Source organism: Palaemon carinicauda, chromosome 18 (genome assembly GCF_036898095.1).
Source record: "Palaemon carinicauda isolate YSFRI2023 chromosome 18, ASM3689809v2, whole genome shotgun sequence".
In the NCBI taxonomy this organism is placed as follows: domain Eukaryota; kingdom Metazoa; phylum Arthropoda; class Malacostraca; order Decapoda; family Palaemonidae; genus Palaemon; species Palaemon carinicauda.
The window spans coordinates 40,987,446-41,001,122 of record NC_090742.1 but is presented as its reverse complement, the minus strand read 5'-3'; the positions used below and the strand labels follow the sequence as shown (position 1 = coordinate 41,001,122).

Sequence of the window (13,677 nt, the reverse complement as noted above, 5' to 3'; positions counted from 1 at the left end):
ATGTTATTACATGGGGAATTTTATTTCTATGTTGAATTTTATTTCTGCATTTAATTTATTTGGATTTATAATTTAAATGCATAAATGTGTGTAGAGAGAGAGAGAGAGAGAGAGAGAGAGAGAGAGAGAGAGAGAGAGAGAGAGAGAGAGAGAGAGAATATACTTATCATTAATTACTGAAGAAATAAGAATTTATTATATATTAAAACATATATCACAAATGTTTTTGCAAGGAGAGCAACTAAAGTAAAAATATACTCAGTCTGTAACAATCCTCTATCTGTTACTACTACATTATTTTAAACATAAAACTTACTCGGTAGTTATATATATGGCTTACGTCCCTGACGTCAACGGCAGAAAATTCGAAACTCACGCCAACCGCCAGTTGGATAGCCAGGTGTACCACCCCTGCACCCTAGTGAGGTACCTGGGAACCATTCCAGTGACCCTTATATATTCCCTGCAGTCGCTAGCGGCGACACGTGAATTCTACTCCATCATTACTGATCGTTTTTTTGGTGAAGTACAAATCTTTGGTTATTGACTCCCGCTTGTTTTTTATCTCGCTTTGGATATTTCTTGATATTGTTTGGATTAGATGATTTTTGACCTTTGCTTGTCTGAATTCTCTTAAATTTTCAAAATGGCCACCCTCTATTACTTTTAGGTTATGTGTGACTAGTGGGTGTAAGACCCGTATGGCTAAAGACTCTCTTGACCCCCATTCTCTCTGTGTTGCATGTAGAGGTAAAGAGTGTGATTTAGGTGATCGCTGTGACAAATTTGTTTTGCTGTCAGAGCATGAATGGATTGAGTTTGATAGATACAGACGTAAACTCAAAAGGGATAGATTGAGGCGTAGTTCTTCTTGCTCATTTAGAGATATTTTCTCTTCCATGTCATTAATCCTATTCCTTCACCTGTAGTGGTTGATCCCGATCCCACTATTGCAATTGCTAATAAACCTTTACTAAAAGATATTTGTTCCGTAACCGAAATACAAACCACGCTATTTACATAGGGTTTCCTTTCGGCGTAGCTGAAATGACGAGCCATAAAGTTTTAACGAGGGTTTAACTACCCCCGCGCTAGTTAGCGGGGGTAGGGGAGTGGTTGCTAGCTACCCCTCCCCCCTCCACACACCGGTGAGCTGCCTCACTTCACTTTTGGCTCGGACGATGTACAGTTGCTCTGTCCCGTCCTCGCATATTGACAGCCTTAATTTGTTTGCTTTTTCTTCTAGTGTGTGTGTGTTTGAAGTTGGCCTCTACCTTTGCTTTCCACCATGCGGAAATGCCCTGGACTTCCCGATCGTCCCTGCAGAACCTTCATGTAGGCGATCGAGACAGACCCTCACTCCCTTTGCCCGCAGTGTCGAGGTCAACGGTGTAGTAGTGATAATCTGTGTATGGAATGTCGGGAGTGGCCTACCTCCCAGTGGGAGAGGTTTGTGCGGCGGCGTAAGAAGAGTTCTAAGAGAGACCGTTCTTCCCCCCAGGGGAAGGAAGGCTCCAAGGACACTTCTTCCGTTGCCCGAACCTCCTCCGAAGCTACCGTTCGTTCGGTCTCTCGTGAGAGGCCGCCGAATGATAGCGTAGGCCCTTCTTGTTCCCAAACTCGGTGTGTGGGAGAGGGCGTTGCCTCCCATAGCGAGGCAGTTCCCCCTCCTCCGCCGGGGGAGGATTTTATTGATTTTGTGGACTATGATCAGACAGCGTCTAATAATGATCTTTTTCAGCTTTGAACTTCCTTGGGGCTTAAGGGCTCGCCCTCCAAGGAAGCCCTGTTTGATCTGATCCTGTTAGGGGCAGCTGTCCAACAATCGCCGGTAATACCAGAGGTAGATCCTTTGGCTATTGACGACGTTGTTGTGACAGAGGCGTCTGACGGGTCGGGTCAAACCCCTACTGATACTGTTGTTGTTGCTGCTGAAGGCCCAGGATGCCCCTCCGAACATCCTTCGAGGGGGAAGCTGGGTCCAACGGTCTCTCCTGTGAGTGTTGCTCCCCCTTGGGGGAGTGCACTGACAGAGACTCCTCTTCGGAGGACCGACGATGCTGATACCCTACCACGTGGTCGCCTTCGTCGTAAGGCTCGCCCTCCACTTCGTCGCCGAGGCCTTCCTTCTCCTTATAAGGGAGCCAAGAGGCGTCTACTCTTCGGGTCATCTTCGTCGTCCCCTGCGGAGGATTCTACTCGTCGGGAGCAGACCGTTACAGCATCTCCTCTGGATCTCTCTGCTGATCGGTCGCGATCGCCTGTGCCTGCCAGATCTCCCTTGCATCCGCATGCTCCGGTCCCTTCGGGGCAGAAGGACCTCCCCACAATGTGGGTGAGGCCCTTCCGCGCCAGGTTACACCTGTGCGCCCGTCTGAAGCGCGCAAGCGCCACCGCTCTCCTGATCGCCAACGCCCTCCCGCTTGCCAGCGCTCTCCTGCCCGTCAGCGCTCTCCTGCCCGTCAGCGCCCTCCTGCTCGCCAGTGCTCTCCAGCTGTAGAGTCTCCTGACTCTCCTGATCGCCAGCGCTCTCCTGATCGCCAGCGCTCTCCTGTTCGCCAGCGCTCTCCTGTTCGCCAGCGCTCTCCTGCTAGTCAGCACCCTGCTCGCAAGCGCTCTACGGCAGATGAGTCGTCAGACTCTTCTTGCCAGCGCTTTCCTGACCGTCAGCACCCTCCTGATCGTCAGCGCTCTCCTGAGCGTCAGTACTCGCCAGATCGCCAGCGCTCTCCTGATCACCGACGCGCCCCTGTTCGCCAGCGCTCTCCTACTCATCGGCGCTCTCCTGCTCATCAGCTTTCGCCTGCTCACCAGCGCTCACCTGCTCAGCGATCGCCTGCGCGCCCGCACACTTCAGCCCCTGCTGCGTGTCAACAGTCTCCTGAGCGCCGCCCAGTTCCTGCTACGCGCCCAGCGCGCCAATGCTCGCCCACGCGTCCACGATCTTCGGATCTAGGCACTGGCAATGACATTGTTTCTCTGCCCCGTCAGCGTTCCCCTACGCGACGGCCACCGCCTGCTCTCCAGTCTCCAGCACGCACTAAAGTGCATACGCTCCCGCGCGCCCACGAACCAGTTCCTGAGCCTGCCCACGAGACTTCACCATCGAGACCTTCAGCCCTGACGCGCCATCCTACGCGTCAACGATCTCCTACGCGCCAGCATTCTCCTGCGCGCCCGCGCGATTCTTCGCCTGTGCACGAGCGCTCACCAACGCGCCATCACGCCCACGCCTTTGATTGCCACAGGGCTCCGACCCGTCCTCGTGCTAACTCTCCTGTACGCGGTCGGTCTCCCACGCGTTCCACGCGTCATCGATCGCCAACGCGCCGTCGCTCGCCAACGCGCCGTCGCTCGCCAACGCGCCGTCGTTCGCCAGCTCGCCGTCACTCGCCAGCGCGACATCGCTCGCCAACGCGCCTGACATCGCCTAGGCCACATCGTTCGCCTACGCTCCATCACTCTCCTGATCGCCAGCGATCACCCAGGCGCTCCCGTTCGCCTGTGCTTTCTCGCACACCCTCGCCTGCTCGCTTACGCGCCCATTCGCCCACGCGCCAAGTCGCCAAGTCGCCAACGCGCCCTTACGCGGCCGCGCCCGCGCCCTTGTCTCCACGCGCCTACGCGCCAACGATCGCCCACGCGCGACCCCACGGGACGGCCATCGCGCTACCACCAGCGCGAATCAGCGATCCTTCCGTTGCGCGAATCAGCGATCCTTCCGTTGCGCGAATCAGCGATCCTTCCGTTGCGCGAATCAGCGATCCTTCCGTCGCGCGAATCAGCGATCCTTCCGTCGCGCGAATCAGCGATCCTTCCGTCGCGCGAATCAGCGATCCTTCCGTCGCGCGAATCAGCGATCCTTCCGTCGCGCGACCGCCAGCGCGAATCAGCGATCCTTCCGTCGCGCGACCGCCAGCGCGAATCAGCGATCCTTCCGTCGCGCGACCGCCAGCGCGAATCAGCGATCCTTCCGTCGCGCGACCGCCAGCGCGAATCAGCGATCCTTCCGTCGCGCGACCGCCAGCGCGAATCAGCGATCCTTTCGTCGCGCGACCGCCAGCGCGAACCAGCGATCCTAACGTCGCGCGACCGCCAGCGCGAACCAGCGATCTGCCCATCGCGCGAGCACCACCACGAACCCCAGCGCGATTTCCGCGGGGTTTTGCAGCGCGCCCAACCTTGCGAGGCACCAGGCCCGCATACTTTCAGGTCATCCTCGCGATCTCCTTCACGGAAGCGCCGAGCACGCGTCCAGGAACAAGACGAGTCTTCAGAGAGGTCCGGACAACTTTCTTCTTCCCCCGTTTCTTTTCAGACAGGTCCTGCAGTATCCACTCCGAAGGATCAACCGATCCCCTTTCCTCCAGCAGGAATCACTGACACTGCGTCAGTCAGCCGTCAGCCTTGGTTCGGTTCCCTGATTAAAGCGGTGGTGCAGGCTATGAAGCCAGCTCTCGCTGATCTGGGACTGAAACCAAAGGCTCCCTCGCCCCCGCTGAAGAGAAAGAGAGGAGTGGCTTCGCGGTGACTTCTCCCCAGGTTAAGCTGGCTCCCAAGAGGTCCGTCGGGAAGGCCCCTTCCCCTTCGCAGACGTTTTCTCCTTCTCCTGTGGACGAAGCTTTCCCGTCCTCGGGAGAATCCAGCGAGGTGAGACACTCTCCCACAGCACCAATGGGAGGAACCCCACCTCAAGGAGGAGGAACGTCTCGCGTAGGAAGTACCTTCCAGACCACTTTGCTGGAGTCCTGTATCCCTCCCAGGAGGGAACCCAAGGACTCCAAGATGTTACCCAAGTCATCTTCAAGGTTTCGTCCAGAGCCAGCCTTTCCCCGGGAGAACGTCCGCGTTTCTCCCCATGAAGAGCCAATGGGGACAGGAGACTTAGCTGCCAGCCCACAAGGAGGAGAGCAGCGAGAATCGGAACACGCCTTCTGGCAGGTCCTTGGACTAATGAGGCAACTCAATAGTTTCAAGGATCCCGAGACCGCCCCTCGCGAAGGCAGGGATACGGTCCTGGACCAAGTTTACGGCACTCAGAAGACCCCCAAGACCAGTGCAGCCCTGCCCTGGTCCCAAGGGATGAAGAGTGCTAGGGACAAGGTCAAGGGCCAGATCTCTGATCTTGCCTCCTCCAGCCGTTCTACTGCCGGGAACAAGCTCCTCCCACCTCCTCACCTACAGCAGAGGAGGTACTTCGAGGAGCCAGGAGAAGGTCGCGAAGTGTGCCATGCAGGCCACTTTGTGGCTGGATGTCTGGCTAGGATCCCTGGGCATCCTATTGTGCTCTGAGGACTTGTCCAAGGAGAGCAATAGGAAGGCCCTGGAGACCCTCCTCTCGGGTACTCGCTCTATCGAGTTTCTAGCTCACCAGGTCACTAACCTGTGGGCCAACTTGGTCCTCAAGCGCCGTGACACGGTGACCGAGAGGTTTCACCCGAAGGTCCCCGCGATGGATGTCAGCAAGCTCAGACACTCCTCCATCCTTGGAGGAAGCCTGTTCGAGCCCAAGGACGTAGAACGGACTGCTGAAATGTGGAGGAAAACGAGTCAAGATTCGCTCCTCCAGAAGGCCCTTACATCCCGGCCCTACAAGCCTCCAGCTCCTCAACAACAGCAGCAGCCTCGCAGGACACCAAAGCAGGCTCCGGCAGCTAAGACTAAGGTGTCTAAACCGCAGCTCTTTCCTGTCAAAGACAAGAGGGGCACAAAGTTCTCCAGGGGAGGCAAAAATCCTAGAAGGAGCGGCCGAGGCCGCAAGCGCTAGGATTGGCAATCCCCCTGCGTGTCCACCTGTGGGGGGATGCCTTCAAAGTTGCGTGCTCAGGTGGCAGCAACTCGGGGCCGATTCCTGGACGACCTCTGTGGTCGGACAAGGATATCGCGTCCCGTTCATTTCATCTCTACCTCCCCTGACAGCGAATCCAGTGTCGTTGAGCTCCTATGCCACGGGATCGGCAAAGGGGCTAGCCCTTCGGGCAGAAGTCGAGACCATGCTCAAGAAGGATGCTCTCCAGGAGGTCATGGACGGCTCCCCAGGCTTCTTCAGTCGACTCTTTCTTGTAAAGAAGGCGTCTGGAGGCTGGAGACCCGTCATCGACCTCTCAGCTCTGAACAAGTTTGTCAAGCAAACTCCTTTCAGCATGGAGACAGCAGACACGGTCAGACTTGCAGTGAGACCGCAAGACTTCATGTGCACACTGGATCTGAAGGACGCGTACTTCCAGATCCCAATCCATCCGTCTTCCAGGAAGTACCTACGTTTCAGCCTAGACAACAAGATCTACCAGTTCAAGGTGCTGTGTTTCGGTCTCTCCACAGCACCTCAGGTGTTCACCAGTGTTCACACTGATATCTTCGTGGGCGCACAGGAACGGCATCCGTCTCCTTCGTTATCTGGACGACTGGCTGATCCTGGCAGACTCGGAGTCGACCCTTCTTCGACACCGAGACAGGCTTCTGGGAATTTGCCAAGATCTAGGGATCCTGGTAAATCTCGAGAAGTCCTCTCAGCTCCCAACACAGCGACTGGTATATCTAGGCATGTTATTAGACACCAATCTCCACAGAGCCTTTCCATCAGACAACAGGATAGCAAGGCTGAGGATGGTTGCAAAGCCTTTTCTCAGTCGAGAAGATCTTCCAGCCCAATCGTGGTTACGTCTGTTAGGTCACCTAGCCTCCCTGTCTCGTCTAGTTCCCAACGGCCGCCTCAGGATGAGATCTCTGCAGTGGCGGCTCAAGTCCTGGTGGGATCAATGCAACGATTCCCCGGACTTCCTGGTCTCGATAGGACCTGCTGAACGGGCGGACCTGCGGTGGTGGCTGGCCGACGACAACCTCCGAAAGGGAGTGGATCTTCTCGTCCTTCCCCCGGATTTGATGCTGTTTTTGGACGCATCAAAAGAAGGGTGGGGGGCCCACGTTCTGAACCAGAGGGCCTCAGGCCTATGGTCAGAATCAGAAAAGTACCTCCACATCAACCTGCTAGAGCTGAAGGCCGTTTCTCTGGCCCTTCAACAGTTCCAACAGACCCTGGCGGACCACTCTGTGGTGGTGATGAGCGACAACACCACGGTAGTGGCTTATATCAACAAGCAGGGAGGTACCTTTTCACAACAGCTATCCCATCTTGCAGTAGAGATACTGAGATGGACCGAAGTCCACTCGATACGTCTATCAGCGCGCTTCATTTCTGGGAAAAGGAATGTGCTCGCCAACAATCTGAGCAGAGCTTCGCAGATAGTGAGTACCGAGTGGTCTTTGGATCCTCTGGTAGCCAACAAAGTCCTGACTTTGTGGGGTTCCCCGACGGTGGACTTGTTCGCGACAGCCTTGAATTTCAAGCTGCCGCTGTACTGCTCCCCAGTCCTGGACCCCAAGGCACTCTGGCAAAATGCCTTCCAACAACGGTGGGACAACATCGACGTGTACGCCTTCCCACCGTTCTGTCTGATGAGAAGGGTGCTCAACAAGACCAGGATATCGGTCAACCTGTCGATGACCTTAATAGCTCCGCTATGGCATCATGTAGAGTAGTTCCCGGACCTTCTGCAGCTCCTGACGCAACCCCCGAGAGAGCTTCCCCCACAACACGAGCTACTCAGACAACCACATTGCAACATCTTCCACAAAGCCGTAGCTTCGCTTCGGCTTCACGCCTGGAGACTATCCAGCGTCTCCTCGCTGACAGAGGCTTTTCGCAACAAGTTGCGGAAAGGATGTCTCGACACCTGCGAAAGTCTTCCGCAGGTGTCTACCAGGCAAAGTGGAGAGTCTTCTGTGGTTGGTGTCGTGGGAGGGGTATCTCTCCCCTCGATGCCTCTATTCCAGCAATAGCAGAGTTCCTCGTTTATGTGCGGGAGGAAATGCGCCTTTCGGTCTCGGCGGTGAAAGGCTATCGCTCAGCCTTAAGCCTTGCCTTCAGGCTGAAAGGAATAGACATTTCCTCCTCGCTGGAACTTTCCCTACTCATACGTAGCTACGAGCTTACCTGCCCTCAGTCGGAAGTGAGACCGCCTCCTTGGAACGTGGTTCGGGTCCTTAGGGCTCTGAAGAGACCTCCATTCGAACCATTACGCCAGGTCTCTGACCAACACCTGACTTGGAAGACGGTTTTCCTGCTCGCTCTGGCTTCGGTCAAGCGAGTCAGTGAACTTCATGGTCTCTCATACGACGTCGCCCATTCAAGGGGATGGGGGGAGGTAATGTTCAAGTTCGTCCATGAGTTTGTTGCTAAGACTCAGAACCCTAGAGTTCCGGACCCACGGTTCGACTCCTTCAGGGTTGTGAGTCTCCGCTCTGTAACAGATGACCCAGACCATCTGCTACTCTGCCCAGTGAGAATCTCTGAGACGTTATCTGAAGAGAAGAGCTGCAGACCGTCCCCGCGTGCAAGCTCTGTTTGTGAGCACTGGTAGGACGAAGAGGAGGGTCACCAAGAACACTATCTCAGCCTGGATTCGACGGACCATACATCACGCCCTGAATCCTGACCCTCCTCCGTCACGTCGCCCTAGGGCACATGATGTCAGAGGCATCGCCACGTCACTGGCCTTCAAGAGAAACTTCTCTGTGACGCAGGTTCTACAAGCGGGAGTCTGGAAGCGTCAGACGACCTTCACAGCCCACTACCTGCAGGACGTGACCCACAGGAGCCTCGATACCTTTTCTATCGGCCCGGTGGTGGCTGCACAACAGCTGGTCTAACTTCAGGCTCCTTAATGGACAGGTAGCAGAAGGTTGAGGGCACTGTTACCTGGTTTTAGTCTGCGTGAATGAAAAAGTATGTCTGGCCCTTACTTCTTTCTTCATCCTCCCCTCTCATGGGGAATGCAGCATCCTGGGTCTGCATAGCTGACCTGAAACCTCTGCAGGTAAACCATGCTTCCTTGTGTTCCTAGTATTAAGTACAATACTGTCGCGTCTCCCAAATCCTGACGAGGTGGTATGGGGACGTCCTAGCCTAGAATTCCATATAAAGGACTTCAGGTCAACTTCCTAGGACGAGTCACACTTCATCTCTCCACACACACTTATGTAGGCCTCTCGTTTCTTGTGTAGCAAGAAACTTGTGAGGTGCAGGGACTCTTTTTCTTGAGGTGCTGTGCACTCAGATTCTGAGTCCCCGCGTAAGCCAAAGCCAGTAAGGCTGGGGACTTTCCACCCTGCCTAAGGGTAAGTCCCCCTATGTAAATAGCGTGGTTTGTATTTAGGTTACGGAACAAATGACAAATTCGAAGATAATTTGTATTTTTCCTAACCATACAAACCTTAGCTATTTACACATATTTGTCCGCCAGCCCTGTCCCCCGAGACAAGTCCTACCTCTAAGTGAAGTGAGGCAGCTCACCGGTGTGTGGAAGGGGGAGGCGTAGCTAGCTGCCACTCCCCTACCCCCCGCTAACTAGCGCGGGGGTAGTTAAACCCTCGTTAAAACTTTATGGCTCGTCATTTCAGCTACGCCGAAAGGAACCCCAATGTAAATAGCTAAGGTTTGTATGGTTAGGAAAAATACAAATTATCTTCGAATTTGTCATGTTAGTGGCGATTCAAGCTCTCGGCGTTAAAGTTGAATCTTTGGCTGCGGACAGGACACAGTTGATGTCCGATGTGCAGCTTTTAAAAGGTGAAGGTGCAAGTGCAAGTGCAGTTAAGTTAAGTGCAGTGGAGGGTGCGCCTGCTCGTGTCTGTCGTCCTCCTAGTCCTAGACCTCTTCCAAGCTCCCCAACCCCTGGGAGAAGTAATGTCGAAAGGCGAAAGGAGACGAGAGGCTTTATCAAACGAGCAGACGTCCCCTCGAACGTGCCTGTGGGCGCCTCCCAGGACGTTCGCCCTCACCATTGGAAAGGTGAGGTTAAGTGTCTTGAAGGAGGGTTACAAGATCCCCTTTCTAGGGAGCCCTCCCCTGGTCTTAGTTCCCGTGGATCTCTCTCCCAGATACAGAGAGGAGGCAAAGAGACAAGCTCTTTCGAACCAAGTGTCTCTTATATTAGAAAAGGGGGCCATAGAGAAGGTTCAGGATATTCGTTCACCGGGTTTCTACAATCGCCTATTCCTGGTACCCAAGAACTCGGGGGGGATGGCGTCCAGTTCTGGACGTGAGTGTGCTGAACAAGTTCATCATCAAAACGAAGTTCACCATGGAAACTTCGAAGTCAGTGCTAGCAGCAGTAAGGAGGGACGACTGGATGGTCTCATTAGACCTTCAGGACGCCTACTTCCACATCCCCATCCATCCGGGCTTCAGACCCTAACTAAGGTTCGTTTTCATGGGAGATGTCTTCCAATTCAGAGCCCTATGCTTTGGCCATTGCACAGCACCTCAGATCTTTACGAAGCTCATGCTGAATGTAGCAAAGATCCTACATTCAAGGGGCATAAGAGCCTCCCTGTATCTCGACGACTGGCTTCTCAGAGCGCACTCTTACAATCACTGCCTGAAGGATCTTCAGACAACCTTGGACCTTGCGAAAGAACTGGGTCTCCTTGTAAACAAGGAAAAGTCTCTCTTGGTTTCATCTCAAGAGATTTTAAATTTGGGGAATACGATACGGAGTCAGATTTTTTTGGTTTTTCCGTCTCCCTTAAGGATAGAGCAAGCCAAGTTTAAACTAAGATCGTTTCAAAGCAAGAAAGTTTGTTCAGCAAGGAAATGGATGAGTCTGGTAGGAACCCTCTCCTCCTTGGAACAATTCGTCCCACTGGGAAGACTGAATCTTCGCCCTCTCCAGTTCCATCTCAACAGCCATTGGGACAAGGAGAGGGACTTAGAAACGATGTCCATTCCTATCACGAACCCCATCAAAGACTGCCTTCAGTGGTGGGAAGAACCAGACAAGTTCCAGGAAGGTCTCGACTCGTCAATAAAGAGCCCAGACCTTGTGTTATGCTCCGACGCCTCGGACACAGGATGGGGAGCAACCCTAAACAAGTTAAAAGTCTAGGGTCTATGGTCAGAGCCCCAAAAATCCTTGCATATCAACCATAAGGAGTTGTTGGCAGTTCTTTTAGCCCTCAAAAGTTTCGAGGCTTTAGTCACCAACAAAGTAGTTCAGGTCAATGCGGACAACACAACAGCATTGGCATACATCTCAAAGCAAGGGGGAACACATTCGATATCTCTGTACGAGACGACTTCAAAGAATCTCCTGGTGTGGGCAAGAGAGAGGAACGTTATACTTCTGACGAGATTCATTCAAGGGGAGAAAAACGTAATGGCAAACAGTCTCAGCAGACGGAATCAGATCCTTCCAACAGAGTGGACCCTCAACCTTCATGTGTGCAAGAGCCTGTGGCGTCTTTGGGGTCGCCCTTGCATAGACCTTTTCGCAACCTCGAAGACGAAGAGGTTAGAGGCGTATTGCTCCCCTGTTCCGGATCCAGAAGCAGTCCACATAGACGCTTTTCTGTTGGACTGGTCCAATCCTGATCTCTACGCCTTCCCACCTTACAAGATCCTGTACAAAGTAGTACAGAAATTTGTGACATCCAAAGGAACCAGGATGACCCTAGTGGCTCCCTATTGGCCATCAAGAGAATGGTTCACAGAGGTACTGGAATGGGTGATAGACACCCCAAGATTTCTTCCTCTAAGAGTAGATCTACTCAGACAACCCCACTTGGAAAGATTGCATCAAAATCTCCATGCTCTTCAGCTGACTGCCTTCAGACTATCGAAAGACTCGCTAGATCTAGAGGCTTTTCGAAGGAGGCAGCTCAAGCTATTGCAAGAGCAAGAAGGACTTCAACCATCAAAGTCTATCAATCTAAGTGGCAGGTTTTCAGAGAGTGGTGTAGAATCAACTCTCTTTCCTCATCCAGTACCTCTGTAGCTCAAATTGCGGATTTCCTGCTATATCTTCGAAGGAAGTGCAATTTCTCCTCCTCTACTATTAAAGGCTATAGGAGTATGTTAGCTACTGTGTTTAGGCATAGAAACCTTGACCTCTCTGGCAATAAGGATCTGCAAGAGCTTCTCAAGTCTTTCGAGACTTCAAAACGACGGAACCAAGATTCTCCAGCCTGGAATTTGGATATTGTTTTGAAGTATCTCATGAGCGACAGGTTTGAGCCGCTGGGTTCAACTTCCTTGAAAGACCTCACTATGAAGTCTTTATTTTTGGTCAGTCTTGCGACAGCCAAAAGAGTGAGTGAGATTCATGCGTTTAGCAAAAACGTTGGATTTCGTAATGGTAAAGCTGTCTGTTCCTTACAATTAGGCTTTCTTGCCAAAAACGAACGCCCTTCTCAGCCTTGGCCCAAAGCATTCGAGATTCCAAATCTTACGGATCTCGTTGGAGATCAGGTAGAAAGAGTCTTATGCCCAGTTAGAGCTCTGAGATGCTACTTGGAGAAAACAAAAGACTTACGAGGCAAGTCTGAATTTTTGTGGTGTTCAGTCAAAAAGCCCTCTTTATAGATGTCTAAAAATACCTTGTCATATTTTGTCAGGCTTTTGATTAAGGAAGCTCATATTCATTGTAATGAATCAGACCTTGGACTTTTAAAGATCAAGTCTCATGAAGTCAGAGCAGTGGCAACGTCGGCAGCATTCAGGCAGAACAGGTCTCTACAAAGCATAATGGACATGACCTTCTGGAGGAGCAAATCCGTGTTCGCATCATATTATTTGAAAGGTGTTCAGACTTGTTACAAGGACTGTTACACTCTGGATCCATTCGTAGCAGCGAGTGCAATATTGGGTGAAGGATCCACCACGATGTTCCCATAATCCCAATAACCTTTTCTTCTCTTGGTATTTTTAATTGTTTTTTATGGTTGTTTGTGGAGATTGTGTCAGTCTTCCACAATAATTGATTTTCTCAGGTGGTCATGTTTGTTCCTTGAGAGCACCCGGAACTGGTTATTGGAGGAGGTTCTGTCATGATGAGGTTTTGACACCGGTTTGACAGTCCCTTCGAGATCTTCAGGCCCCTGGGAGGATCGCTGGATCTCATAAGGCTAGCAGACATAATGAGGCAGAGTATCATTGAAGTCAGCTTCCTTATCAGGTACGAACCCTTAAGTTTTGTTTTAATTAACTCTTAAGTAGAATTCCAGATATGCCAGCTGTCTCTAACCCTCCACCAAAGGTGTTAATCAGCTATATATATAACTACCGGGTAAGTCTTGTGTTTAAAAATGATATTTTCATTAATAAAACAAATTTTGAACATACTTACCCGGTAGTTATATATAATTTTAGTCCCACCCTCCTCCCCTCTAAGAGACTAGAGGCATGGAATTTATGAGGGTCACTGGAATGGTTCCCAGGTACATGTACCTCGCTAGGGTGCAGGGGTGGTACACCTGGCTATCCAACTGGCGGTTGGCGCGAGTTTCGAATTTTCTGCCATTGACGTCGGGGACGTAAGCTATATATATAACTACCGGTAAGTATGTTCAAAAATTTATTTTATTAATTAAAATATCATGTTTAAGCATGGGTTATTACAATATGCATAAAAGAATATGCTGCATTTACTTCTTACATGAGAGCAAGTTTCTCTATATCTTTAAGAAGTGGAAAAGTATGGTTTATCTTTTTGTTTTTTATAAGGAACCATAGACTGGACAGCAGCTTTTCCACAATCATTACACCAAGTCATTTCTGATGTCAAGACAAATCAGGAGACATTCCAGGCAATGGGCTGTAATCACCAGGGGTAGAGCTAC

At 51.9% G+C, this 13,677-nt stretch overlaps 1 protein-coding gene across 2 annotated transcripts in view; it reads left to right on the top strand.

The window, feature by feature from the left end:
• Positions 1-13,677, top strand: part of LOC137657796 (transmembrane protein 243-like) — a 103,188-nt gene that overhangs the window by 15,259 nt on the left and 74,252 nt on the right. The window lies entirely within an intron of this gene.